The 15,215-nt window shown below is 30.5% G+C and overlaps 1 long non-coding RNA gene across 1 annotated transcript; it reads left to right on the forward strand.

Moving 5' to 3' along the window:
• The first annotated feature begins 4,133 nt into the window (after positions 1–4,133).
• LOC148272089 (uncharacterized) lies at positions 4,134–13,147 on the forward strand. Its single transcript, XR_015824932.1, has 3 exons — positions 4,134–4,327; positions 7,603–7,792; positions 12,862–13,147. It is a non-coding gene; the product is annotated as an uncharacterized LOC148272089 (long non-coding RNA).
• The last annotated feature ends 2,068 nt before the right edge of the window (positions 13,148–15,215 follow it).

Raw genomic sequence — 15,215 nt, forward strand, 5'->3', positions numbered from 1 at the left:
AGGCAATTCACATTGCTGTGTGAAGGACGCAACGCAGAAAAACACATAGTGACCGAAAGCAGCTTGAGTTTATTTTATTATGATACAAATGGCGTGTTTACTTTATTTTTTTAATATTAAAACGATAAATCTTTCAAAGCTTTGTGATTGTTTCGTTCCAACTTACCGATAATCTTAGTGAAGTATATAAGTTAATGTCATTTAATTATTTAAATTATCTCTAATATTAGTGACTTATTTACGTTTATGTCATTTCGTGAATAAATAAAAACATGTTTTTGGTGACCTGATCTGACCTTATAAAAATTATGTTATTATCTCATTGTAAGTGCGTTTGTTTGTTTTTTTTTCTATCTAATAATGACTCATTAAATCAATGTCTGGTCTAAACTTATAATAATTTAATTTTAAAAAGCTTTTTTTCGTAGATTCATAGCTAAACACCTTCGGTACAATTTTATTTCAAAATTTGATGCTTATTTCGAAAAATATGTAACAATCGACGAAAGAATACGAAGGTGTCACAATTTACATTCATTTTTTGAAATTTCCCAAAAAGTTGATTTTTTGAGTTGAGTCGTTTATTTGCAATTACTGTGCTCAGTGCGGCATAAATTTTATTGCCCGCATTACTCTCCTTTCAACATTTATTCCTATTCTTCCATCTCTTGAAAACACGTTTCCCAGATACACAAATTCTTCTACTCGTTCGAGACATTCGTTGCTTAAATTTATTATTTGCCATTAGATGGAAATTATAAAATACGTCATACATGATTTAATATTATTTCACGTTTAAGGATGAATTACTGAAGAATGATATGGTCTGTCGAGGTGTGAAAATTGAATGAAATTAAAGTTGGACAATCTTTTTCCAAAAAAAAAATTTATCCCCTAGTGCATTTTACTTTGTAAGTCACGTGAAAATGATTCATAAACTCAAGTTTTCTTTAAGGCTTACACAGAAACCCTAACGAATTGGCATTAATCAGTATATATTATTAAATAACACTTAACCTAAACAATCTTAAAATCTATTTATATTTCTTTTTCTTCTTCACGCGTCATGTCGGGTCCCCCAGAAGTTGACGATCACTTGGGAAAAAGCTTCCCTATCCTGAGCAGTCCGAAACAGCTTCTCTTTAATAGTAAAAGATAAAAAAAAATACAATTTTATATTCACTTTGCCCAGCTTACAAGGGTACATACCCCGTTCCTAGCTAGGCAGTTACATTCCAATATATGATAACAGTTAACAAATTAATAGAGAACACAGACTAATACAGCACAAACTTACTCGTTTACACATTTTGATACATATACATACACACATACACATATATACACATGTACATACACACACACGTACATACACCCATGCGCATACACATACATACATTCATAAAACATTGACAATTTATTTATAATGCGAAACTTCATGGTTACCATTTGTATATATATATATTTTTTTAATTATAATTTATTTTTATATTTTATTTTCGACATCCGGTAAGAATCTCCAATCCGTGTCATGCATTAACTTTTCTGACTCCCTACGACCAATTTCATGAAAGAGCGAGGTCAACACCTTTCGTAACTTGACAACACTCCCGTCTTCCCACGATTCTGGCAAAAGGTTATGGACCTTTTTGTCTACGTAATAGTGTTGTCTCGATGCCAGAACAGTGTTGACCCCTTCACTAAGTATCAGATCCCTATTAGAGTATATTGTATTATGGTTGTGGTTGACGCTCGGGTAAATGTCTCTATTGATGGGTGTAACCACTACCGTTCTCAATATTTACTGTTGAATAATATTCAGTACTCTGAATTATTTGAAGAGCAAGTCACTTGGATAACGAAATGTTTTTTTTTTAATGACTCGGATTAAAGATTTCTGTGCAATTGCTACAGGTTTAAGGACGGTTTTCGTTATATATGGCATTGACTTGCAAATTGTTATCGATGCTGTTACTCAAAAATTAAATGTATTGGATAAGATTTGCTGTTACAGATCGTTTGAATAAAACCCATGTTGTTTTGATAGAATAGAATTTTTAGTTAACAAAATCGAAAGCTGTAGACATTGTTTTCTCGAGTTCTCGTAGCGAGTCTACGCGACATAAAGTGTTTTCCTCAGTCGATACAGAAAATCGTTTATAAGGAACGACAAAGAGAAAGTAAATGAAGTTATATCAGAGAAACCGAGACCTTGCTATGTATAAAAATAAGCAGTTATGTGATAAAATTACTACATATATAATTACCGACCAGTGGCGTTACTTAATGAAGAAATAACGTATGAAGAAATTGGATTTCTGACGGCAAAGCAACCGATGAAAAATGAAAAAAATAAGATTGTGCACTTACGGAACAAAGGTCTGAGTCACTCTATCCCAATTAAATTCCCAATTTTCTAATAGGTAGTTTTTTTTAACTCGTCAAAAATATATACAGAGTGGCCGGAGAAGTGACGTCCAAAGGTAAAATGTAGGTGCCTTATATTGAGAGGTATCCGAATCACCCCCATGTATGTTCCGCAATTTTGCGTAGTTTTCGAGTTATGATTTCTTTAATGAGTTTTTGAAAATCTTCGACCAGATCGAATTTTATTTATTTTTATTTCTGCAAGGGAATTAGCCCAATATATACTACAATACGGAATAATTGGATGGGGTGGTGTTTTTTATTTAGTATTTTACCGGTCGAAAAAATACGAAATTAAATAATTAAAGTTATATTTTAAAAACAATCTACTTTTCCCACTGTTCAATTATTTAAAAAAAATGAATTTTAGATATAAAACCGTTATTATAAAAAGTGGTTACTTCAAATCCATAAAGACAACATAAATGTAAGTACATGACCTCGAACAACTGGTTACATCTTAATTCTAAAATTTAAAACAACTACAGCACATCATTATACTTACAGAGAAATAATTTTCTCTAATGAATTGAACAAAGGAAACAAAAAGAGCAGTCATGAATAAAACATATTTAAGAAAGATGTGAAAAGTTGTATTTTTTTTTTGTGTAGCACTGATTGAAAACACCGTTCATTAATTTGTTTTTTTCTTATAATTTATATGTTATACTAAAAATATAAATAATAAAAATAAAATAATTAAAAATATTGTAAGACGTCACTTCCCATTATGTACACAAGAATTTTTTTTTTATTTTACGTAATTGTGAATGTATGTAATAAATTATATTTAGTAGTAATATTGTGTACTTATACATTGTTATCTGAATAAACCAAATTTGGCATTAAGGTGATTTTAAACGAAAATATGAAACTAATTATTTATAGATGGTGTTTTTATCATATTTTATTTAAAAATGCCATTTTCAAGTTTATTTTCAATGGAAATTTTACAAAACTTAGTTTGCGGAATTTTTACAATATATTAATATATTGATATTTTTACAAACACCATAACAGTATAATTTCGGTCCTTTTTACAAAATGGTGTACAAAACAAAAAATAATATAAGTTATTGATGTTAATCTTCACATCATGTTATGATCATAATAAAACTTGTATTTTGTTGGTTGGTTGGAAAAAAATACCATTTGGCAATAATCCCGCCAATGTGCAACTAAAAGTATGTATAAAAAGTTCAATAAATAAATAAAAAATAGGCTTCACATAAACACCTGATATTTGGTGATGTAATTTCGGACCTATTCACAAAATGGTGTACAAAACAAAAAATAAGATAAATTATCGAGGATAATCTTCACATCATGTGATGATTTTATTTTTATTTTATAATAAAACTTTTAATTTATTGGTTGGTTGGAAAAAAATGCCATTTTGTAATAAACCCGCCAATGTAACAATTAAAATAATGTATAAAAAGTTAAATAAATAATAAGAAAATAGCCTTCACTAATCACCTGATATTTAGTTATTTAGGATTATATATGACCACCAAATACATTTGATGGTTTTCCATATTTATACCCATCTTATGGTATTGAAAGTCAACTCTTTAAGGTGTTTCTTACCTACAACCAATAAAATGCAATTGTATTAATAGCACGCCTTTGTCACCCACTGCTGCTACTGATACAAGCCATTTATACAAGTGCAACACTGCGCTATTGCATTCGAGAAAGGCGAATAACAAAAGAGTGTCGTCGACCTTCTTCTGTTCGCGTGTTTTCCGCGGGAAAATTACAGCGACGTTTATTTTTTCCACAATGGCGACCGTCTATATTATGTTTGATTTTGTCATGTTAAGGAAACAGAGTATTATGTAAACGTTACAAGAATTACGGACGGAGTTGTATTAATTACTAACGATAATTAATAAAGGTAATATTATATTATTGATTGAGTCGGTATTAAAGTGATTCTAAACGAAAATATGAAACTAACTACAAGTTATTTTTTGTTTTGTAGACCATTTTGTGAAAAAAATCTCAATTATATTGTTGTGATATTTGTTACAATCATTATTTATTTATTTATTTGACGAATTTATGCAGTCTATTTTAACACTGGTAAATACAATTTTTTAAAATAAATACAATATAATACAACTAAATAAAATTAAAGCTAGGACAAACAAAATATAAAAATTACTACCTCAAGACAAGATCTGGTTTATCTTAGTGATTTTTGAAATCTATGAAGACTTACACCAAAAAAGTCCAGATCTTGTCTCGAGTTTACAATATAGTGTAAAGTTTCCGCAAACCAAATTTTGTAAAATTTACATTGAAAATAAACGTAAAAATGACATTTTTCGATAAAAAATTATGAAAGAGCGCCATCTAAATATATATGGTTTCATATTTTCGTTTATATTCACCTTAATTTTGTGGATTGACATTATTAAAATATTAATATACCTCCAAGTACTACAAATTACAAATATGAATCGGATATTATAAAACAAATTGCTCAAAATAATGGATACAAAAACGAACTGATAGGAATTACTTACACTATTTCCGTTATATAAACCCCTCCTTCCTTTATAAGCTCCCTTCACCTCTGTCAGTACCTAGATTTTTCATTTCTGAATATTTGTGTTAAGTTTATAATAACACCTGTAGAGCCTTCCAAAACGAGTAGTGCTTTAAAGTAAACTCATGTGGTATAAAAACTAAATGTTTTATATAATTAACTAGCGGACCTGACAGACGTTGTTCTGCCCGAACATTGGCTTGCCTGCCATTAGCTGGTTAAGCAAACGTTTTTACGATATTCAATTTTTCGATAAACTATATACTAAGTGACATTTGACAATGAGTTTGACATTTCAATCTTTTCGTTTCGTCCCTGTGTGATTTGCTGTTACCCAAAACAAAACCAAAAAAAGTGTGCAATACCTCGTTATAGAATTTAAGTAGGTAGGTACTTGTTTATGGTTGAATTCCAAAACATAAAATAGATATTTTTCCAAATATGGCATTCTTTTTGTAAACGTCAAACTCCGGTCGTCACCAATAAAGGGGTGTATTTATGTAAGAATACGATTTTTAAAAATTTATTGAATTTAATATTACCAAAAATCTAATAAAAAGAAATAAATGGGTAGAAATTATAAGGAATTTATGGAAAGCATCTGATTGAGGTCCACAAAAAAACAAATGCTGTTTGGAAACATTCAAAAACTAACTTTTTGTATACGCAAAAAAAACATTTCTTTCCATTTTTTTGCAAATGCATTCTTCTCCATTGCAACCCTGGTAGATCGATGAATAAAACATTTATGCTCCTTACTTCTTTTTTACAGATTCGATTAAAGATTTTAATATTTACGAACACGCACAGCGCAAAGATCTATATTTCTCTGAAAACCGCACGTAAATCGGTTCAGCCGTTTAGGTGTACGGTGATATCACACGTACAGAGGAATTATATATATATATTTTTTAAATTTTTATTTTCTTTTATTCGGGAAACATACAGTACAGTTACAAATTTTAATATTTTACACAATTAAACTTAATTCTAATGGACCAGTGAAGTTTTCAGATTATAAAGCAATTATATGTAAGGTTAATTATGAAAGTATAAAAAAGAGAAGGAAAAAGAAAAACATAAATGAAAGTTGTTTAAAAATTAAAATTTAAGTGAAAAAAAGATATTTTAAAGTTTGTAGTTTGTAGTGAGTATTTACAAATGGAAATAATATTAAAAATGAAGAAAATTTGTATGAGTAATTAAAAATAAGGAATTGGAATAAAGAATGAAAAACATACTCAAATTACGTAAACTATTATATGATTTTAAGGTAATATCACTATAAATATATAGTTAATTAACTTACCTGAGTTCACGTTCAACTCACTTCAGTCTCACGTTAATAAAAAAGCATTTTTTATTTAAAATAATAATTTTGACAAAGTTATTTTTAATTTATGATTTCACCCACCAATATTACAGTAATCAGAGAATTTCTTTACTTGAAAAACCAATCACATTTATTATTTTTTTTGTAAATTTACTTATTTATGAATAACTAGCTTTCAACCATGTTTTTATTTTAATTTTATTTTATTTCTTTGGAAAGCCAACACACATATATAAGATACAATTATATTATAAATACATATTAGTCATAAAGTCCAATTAGAGGCTTCCACATAATATTGTTGTTGTTAATGTTGTTACATAAGAATTATACATAACATAAAATAATTAACCATACAGAACTTATAATATTACTTCACATGTAAATGTAATACATAATATCAAAAATATATCTGCTTTTGAATATTGGTCACACAGTTGCACATCTTTTATATATTTAATTCCTCTGTATGTGTGATGTCACCGTACTCCTCCTAAACGTCTTAACCGATTTACGTGCGGTTTTCAGAAAAATAAAGATCTTTGGGCTGTGCGTGTTCGTAGATATTAAAATCTTCAATCGAATCGTTAAAAAGAAGTGCGGAGCATAAATGTTTTATTCGTCGATCTACCAGGGTTGCATTTGAGGAGAATGCATTTGCAAAAAAATGGAAAGATATTGTTTTTTGTGTTGAAAAAAAAGGTTGTTTTTGAATGTTTACAAACAGCATTTGTTTTTTGTGGATCTCAATCAATCAGATTATTTTCTTAAATTCCTTATAATTTCTCCCCATTTATTTCTTTTAATTGGATTTTTAGTAACACTAGAATAGTATTAAATTCAATACATTTAAAAAAATCGTATTCCTACATAAGTACACCCCTTTGTTGGTAAGACGACCGAAGCTTGACGTTTGCAAAAAGAATGCCATATTTGAAAAAATATATTTATTTTATGTTTTGGAGTTTAACTATAAACAAGTTCCTAGGTACCTACTAATCAATGAAAAGTATTTTTCTAAGCTAATAGTAGGCAAGCCAACATTCGGGTAGGACAACGTCTGTCGGGTCCGCTAGTTATAATATATAATACAACTATAGTTGACCATACAGTGTACATTTATTATGTGCCTACAAACAGAACTGCATATAACCTGCATATTATAGGCTGCGGATTCAACGCGCAACATCATAACTTTATTTTTTTGGAAATTTCATTTTTAAAGGAAGTTATAGCTATGTTATTAATATTAATACAATTTCATTTCTGATTACACTTATTACAGGTTCTATTAACAAATGAATTTGATAAAGATGTCTTCACTCTCGTGGTATTAGGGAGAAATAAGTTGAAAAAAAATGATGATCCGTTAGGGTCTGGACACACCACCACGGCGCGGCGTCGTGTACGGTTGCAGCGCCGGCTCACGACACATCCGCTCTGCAGTTGATATATCTCAAAGTATTCGTATTACGGTTCGTACTCAAACTTGCAGTTTTTGTCTAAATATGGAGCGCGAAAGACGTATTCTTAATAACAAAAGAAGAAGAACCGGTAAGCCTAGGCTTAGCAACATGACCATTTTTGTCTCTTCTTTTAACAACTCTTTACTCGTGGGTTCTACCAAAAATATTTTGGTAATTTTTTGTAGTAAACGAAATTTCCTACAATTTACTCATAACACATGTTTTTTATAAACCTTACACTCACTGAAATACACTGCTCAATTTTTTCTCCTAATCAAATCGGTCACAAAAACTCACTTTGTATTCTTGACATGAAAACATGTCATAGTAAAAATAAAATTATGTTTTTATTACGTAAGTGGTTAGTAGACAGAACGTTCCTATATTGATTTATTATTTATGTAAAACATTTTTTTTATCTCTCACTGAATACATTTTTGTTATTTTCTTTTCGTTTAATTTCTTTCTTATTTCATTTACATTTTTTAGATCTTAATTTAAATATGTACTTTTAATTTTTTTATTTTTTTTTTCCTGTAGATATAAAATTGAAATTCTCGATTTACTTCGTTTAATTAATTTTTTATCCTGTTTTGATTACATTTATTCGCACATACTATTTATATATGTGTTTTATTCCGTATATTTAAAATTTATTCAAGTAAATTACTATTCTTTAATTTTAATTGAATTATTTTACTCTATTTTCTTATTTAAAAAAAAATATAAATCTATTTCTTTAAACTATTTTTTATGATTATTATTTAATACGTATACAGTATTATGTCTGTACTCATATTATTTGATTAATTAATTAAAAACTAATGTCTGAGCACCCGATGACAAACTATTATTGAATAGTTTTTCGGGACAAAATATATCTTAATACTTTGTTTTCTTTATAATGTATTAATATTGTAATAATGTGAATACTTTATTGAATAAAGACGTTCATTACTGCGGGATAGTGGGATATATTTTTTTTTCTATAAACGCGGTAAAAAATAAATCATACTACTAGGTTTCTTGAAAATGAGTTTATTTTTTTTAAATAAAAAAAATCTTAATAAAAATGAAAAACTTTGAACAACGTCACAAGTTTTTCCAAATTAACCAGTGATCGAGTAGTGCGATAAATTTCCGGTTTCAGGGAAGCCAACTCAGTAATCTGCAGAACTCTCCGATGAGAACGTGTGGCGTCACGGGGTGTAATTTTAAAATTACATAAGTTTACAAAATCATAGCTCTGATAATACGGCACACAAAAACATTTTTTCAAGTTATTGGCTTATTTTGATAGTCTCTTAACAAATGAAAAACCACTGAGCTTTCTCAAAGAATACTGTGTTTTTTAGATAGTTTCCCCAAACTTAAAAAAAAACTAATAAAAACTGAATCTCAGATAGTAAAGGGTTAAGAAAAACATATTTTGCACGTTAGTTGTAGGAAATTTTATTGTCTATAAAAAACTGGAAGAAATATTTTTTTAGAACGCAGAGGTAAAGAGTTGACAAGCAAAAGTCTGAAAAAGTGACAGAAAAGTGGTCATATTGACGCGCGTACTCAGGCTCGCCAAGTTAGAAAATTTGGGTTTTTATTAAGGGCTTTTTTTATTTATTGAAAAAAAATATTGAAAAAAAGCATGAAATAACAAATGGTTGGTGCATACATAATTAATAATTACGTTTCTACTTCTTTAATACAGTGAAAACTCGTGTTTAGTGAGGGATTTTGTTTTACATTAATTTTTATTTTTATAAACACAATTAAAATATCATTTACATTTTATTTTCACTACATAAAACAATTTTATTTAAATATGATATTTCATTCTAGTTCTATTACCCTAGGGACATAAAATATATTTAAAATCGAAAACAACATGACATTTTGCAAGGTAAACTGTACTTGGCAACTGGAATATTAAGTGAATAACCAAAAATATCTTTATTTTACCAATATCTTCGAGTATTTTTTCACACCCGGTAACGAAGACCTAATGTTGATAATATTATGAGTAGAAAGTGCGATGCAATTTAATTTGGCCACCGTGTTTTTTACGCTTCTCCGTTTGTAAATTCTAGTTTGAAATGAAATATTACGTAAAATGAATATTGAAAATCCCCGTATGATTTTGAATCGGGTTGTGGTCCCGTGACTAGTGTCACAGACTCACGGATCAGAGGTCCAAGGTTCGCAGTGTTCGCATCCCGCTCTACCATAACTTGGTTCCTATTTTAGAAAAGTGAGTTATTTTCAATTCGTTGAAAATGGCCCCAAAATTGAAATATTCTGGTAAATTATAAGAACACACATATTTCTTTTTTATTTAAAAAAAAAATGTTTAAACGTAATTCCTACTCTTGTACATGGAGGTCAGTGCTAATTAAGCTGCTGACGTCACTGCGATTTGAGTTTTACGGGTTCCCGTAAGTTATGAGAAGTGAGAAAGAGGAAAGCGAATTTTTCACTGCCTAAGATTAAATTAATTGGACATGATCAATTCGCCGAAATGGTTACAAAACTTTTTAAAAGCCTTTAAATTATTTTTGGAAGCCACCAGATCTGTAAATTCGACAAGACCTATAACAGGGCCACGGATAGTAGCAAGAAGCTCCATTCGATAATCATAGGGAGGAGAAAAGAGATAAGACCACATAATGTGTTAAAAGGATTGATTAGGATATCCGAGGCCCAACTACAGTGCCTTATTACAGCACAGTACACTGTACTTGAGAAAAACCAAATATATTTTTTGTGTTCTCCTTGAGTGCGTCAAGCATCTTAACCGCTACACTACAGAAGCCGCCTCAATTTTGCTTTATTTCTTTATCATATTTTTTCAATCGATTCGTCTGTTGATTTTTCTGAAGTTAACGAGCTCAAACCTTTATCGACTTAAGTGAGATAGATCTGATAAAATTATTTTACTTACTGAGCAACGTCTGAAAATATTTGACGATTTTTTCACTTCTTAGACCAGTTGGTTTAATCATTAATATATTAAGTCTGTTCAAAAAACTATTTCAAAAAGTTATTTGATAATAGGCTATGTTTGAAAAACCGTTCCAAGCCATTGAAACTTTCTTCGGTACACATTCTTGTATATTTCGCTATTCATGTGTGTTTTGAGCATCCGCTTTGGTTACCTACATAAGTAAGTACTGACATTAGCTTTGTTTTCGAACGCGGTCAACACCGTTCCGAATTCAAAAGTGACAGAACACCAAAGACATGGCTTTTTTTTTAATAGGACATGAACATTTAAAAATTTGTGTTTTATTGCTATTTGATAAATTATTGTAATTTTTCTAAACAGTTTGCTCTAATAAATACATCTAAAACCATAGAATTAAGAATAGTCCAGAAACCGCATACAAACATCAAACAAAAGGCGACTAAACTACTCATAAATGAGTAGTTTTACGTTTGACCCATTAGTTTCTTTGTAGACGTCGCTCAGTACCCAACTCCTGATTTGAATTCAACTATACCGTGTTGTATCCTTTTTAAGTGTAGAAATACTGCTAGGATCTTAAAGAAACATAGGCATAGTTGGCATACCTTTGAAAATATTTCGAAGCTATCTCACTGACAGATACTGTGCGGTTCAAATCGGAAAAGAATCTAGTGATCTAGGTAGGATAACTTGTGGAGTTCCGCAGGGGTCAATCCTTGGTCCACTCTTGTTCCTTATTTATATTAATGATATCACTAAGTGGGGGTTAAAGGGGACTCTTCAATTGTATGCCGATAATACAGTCATTTTTTATCATAATAGTAACCTAAAAGAACTAGAAAAAATAATGAAGACAGATTTCGATAGTCTTGCCGACTGGATGCGATTAAACAAATTAAGTTTGAATATGAAAAAAACATCATATATGATTTTTGGGAACAAACAGGATTTGAAAATTAATATTTCTCTAGGAACTGGCTATATTGAAAAGACCAATGTTACTAAATACTTAGGACTATATGTTGACTCTCAACTTTCATGGAAATACCAATATGAACATGTTAAATCAAAAATAGTACCCGTAACTGGCGTTTTGCATAGACTTCGTGGTCTGCTTCCTCACTCTGTTTTGTTTGCCGTCTATTACGCTATGATACATTCTCACCTATCCTATTTATGCTGTATTTGGGGTTTCGCTAACAAAAACCAGATTTCTGAGATTCAAGTTCTTCAAAACCGTTTGAAATGGGATTCCCATGTCAAGGATATTTATCGTAACACAAAAATACTTCCTTTCAAGGTAATGGCACTGTATGACATCACTAACACTATTTCAAACATCATAAACCTTTCTGCTCACACAAATTTAAAACTTACATTTAATCATGAAATTCACAACTATAATACACGACATGCAAAAAATCTTCACATTTCTAAATTTTGTTCCACGAAGTTCGGCAAAAGGTCTCTGGAATACATTGGTCGTATACAATTTAATAAACTGCCTGATGACCTTAAAAATGAAATGTCGAGTGGTAAATCTCAAAGACCAGAAATGAAGACCTATTTCTTGAATCTTTTTGAAAGTGATAGTTTTTAGCTCAGTTTCTGTGAATAGTCTATATATTGTGTTTTAGGTTTAAATGTTTTTCTTTTCTTTTTTTAATATTAAGTTCACAGAATGTTTAAATGTTTTTATTTTCTTTTTTAATATTAATTTCACAGAATGTTTAAATGTTTTTCTTTTCTTTTTTAATATTAAGTTCACAGATTGTTTGAATGTTTTTATTTTCTTCTTTAATATTAAGTTCACAGATTGTTTAAATGTTTTCTTTCCTTTTTTAATATTAAGTTCATAGATTGTTAAAATTTGTTAAAATTTTTATTGTTTAAATGTATACATAGTATGTATTGTTACAAGAAATGTACTATTTTTTTTATGTACCATCCCAAATGAGTTTTCTCGTACAACTCCTGGGAATATAATATCATGATATTCATGTCTTATATGTTTTATTAATAAATAAAAGGATGGGGTCATATTTAATGTTTAGTTAGCAAACAAATGTGTAAGTAGCAAATACATTACTAAAAATTTTATTATTTTTCCATCTGTCAGATTGTCGAAGAAATCAATATGGACGTTTCGTTAGTGTTGCCAGGGTAGTAATTTTTTTTACCCTACTTTGCTCATCTAACGAGAGAACTAATGAAAATTGGACCTCGGATCAAACAACTCTATGGTGGACCGACATTATCTTATAAACATCAAATATTAATTGATATAAAAATATCCGTTTTATGTAAAAAAAAAAATTGTTTTATGTTTTAAGTTCAAAGTTCACTGATTCAATTACTCTTATTAAATAACCCTTTACTTATCTACTCTGTTGTGTCAATCAATATTTCTGGGTGAACAATAAAATTTTAGAGAAATAAACAGATTGCTTTTTTTACCTTACGTGTTATGATTATATTTTTTCCCAACCTGCAACATTACGCGGCGACATCACAAATGCGCGCGGCGAAAGTGAGGCACAGTAGGGGAATTTTCGGACACAGTTCAATGTATTCAAATATGATTTTACGCTCCTTCTGGACTATTCTTAATTCTATGTCTAAAACGTAAAAAACATTTTTTTTATGAAAAAACTTTTGGAAAAAAAATCATTATCATTCCCTTTCGGCACCTATTGGTGTATAGGGCACTGCATTGGTACACCAATCGCAGCGTATCTTGATCATCTTTTTTTTGTTACGTGAAGGTAAGATGATCCAGTGATCAGTCTTACGGTTCAGGTACCTAATACATAAAACCTCAATTTCCTTAAAACTCTGTGAATCTAAATCCGAATATTCTCCGCTCAATGAGCCTTCCCATCTCTCTTGAGATGTCCTTCAATCACGCGTTCGTTTTTCCGACGAGATTCGGCGAATCGAGGACGATAGCCTCGTAGAATTTCTTCGTACGAGTCATTCTCTTGCGTTGCATCATTCGCCTGCCATTTCACGTCTCCACACCAGCTTTCTCCAGCCAGGAACTGGCGAGGAGTCGTCGAACTGGTGACGTACTGCTGGGGGTCATTGTCACTTGGTACACTTAAGGAGACGCCTTGAGCCCGAAGGCTTTGGCAGCCATGACCAGACAACTCTCGCCATTTTAATAAAAGATTTTTATTATTTTATATATTGTATTTTTAATATCGGCCATTTGACAGCATTAAAATTTTGCTAAAACTATACTGTAGAAAAAAAAAGATTTGCTACTAAAATACATTGTTAAAAAAATAAGAGAAAATCACTACCAAATAAAAAAAAATTAATTTATTTTGCTACTACTACTACAACTACTACCATCACGCCATTTCCCAGTAGGGGTAGGCAGAGAGAATGGACCGCCACACACGTCTATCCTGGCATACACTCCTAGCCTCTTCCACATTCATACATCTTGTCATACATGCCCTTCGGTTCTGTCTGCTTTTGACATGACCAGACTTAAGATTTTGGTTTATCTGATCATGCCACGTCTTCCTTGGTCGTCCTCGTCTAACGTTGCCGTTCATTTTTGCCATATATACTTGTTTTACCATTCTCTCGTCGTCCATTCGTTCTACGTGACCAAACCATCTCAGAGACCCTTTCTTAATCTTATCAATTATACTTGTCTCAGATTTACACTTGTAAAGTAATAGTAATTAGTATTTAACTGTGTAGTAAAAAAAAAAAAAAATATTTTTCAATATTTGTATGTATCCACTTACCGACTTTTCTGTGTCTACCAGTTTCGCGACGTATCTGGCTCTTCGTTAAGACGTAAATTTAACTAACTCTCAAAACTTAATACACACCTTCACAATAGTTGTTGGACTAAAATATAAAACCGACATGCCAATTTGAAATAGGTCCAATGGGTAAATTCTGATTTAGATTCATACGGTTTCTGGGTGCATAAAACACAGCATGAGATCTTTATGATATAATTTTAGAAATCAGACATGATTCTGTCAGATAAATCTCTTCACAACATTGTAAATTTCTGCTTTTTTACTTCACTAAAATCAACAGATGGAAGAATTGAAGAAATTTCGATGTTTAAACATAGGCAGAATGGTAAATGTTACACATTTTTTAAGTGTCCACTTAAACCAGTTATTAGACCATCTTTCCTCTCAAGATAAAACATCATTAAGTCTAAATCTAAAAACAATTCATATTCAAATATCGAATTGAAGGCGCTGTGGCGCAGTTGGTTAGACGGCCAACTGTAAATCTGGCTTCGCGGGTTCGATTCCCGCTAGTTGCAAGAAAAAAATCCAAGAAAGATTTTTTCTCAATTGGTCTGGGTGTTGTGGTGTATTTTTCATTACCTCCTTCCATATCCCCTCTATCCCACCTGCTGACAAGCCTCAAAATAGAGGCTTAGCGGGGAAAAATAAAAAAATATATTAAAAAAAGTAGGTACCTAGGTAC

The sequence above is a fragment of the Micrasema longulum genome, unplaced genomic scaffold (assembly GCF_059751315.1).
Source record: "Micrasema longulum isolate JH-2025_06_02 unplaced genomic scaffold, ASM5975131v1 h1tg002491l, whole genome shotgun sequence".
Taxonomy (NCBI): Eukaryota; Metazoa; Arthropoda; class Insecta; order Trichoptera; family Brachycentridae; genus Micrasema; species Micrasema longulum.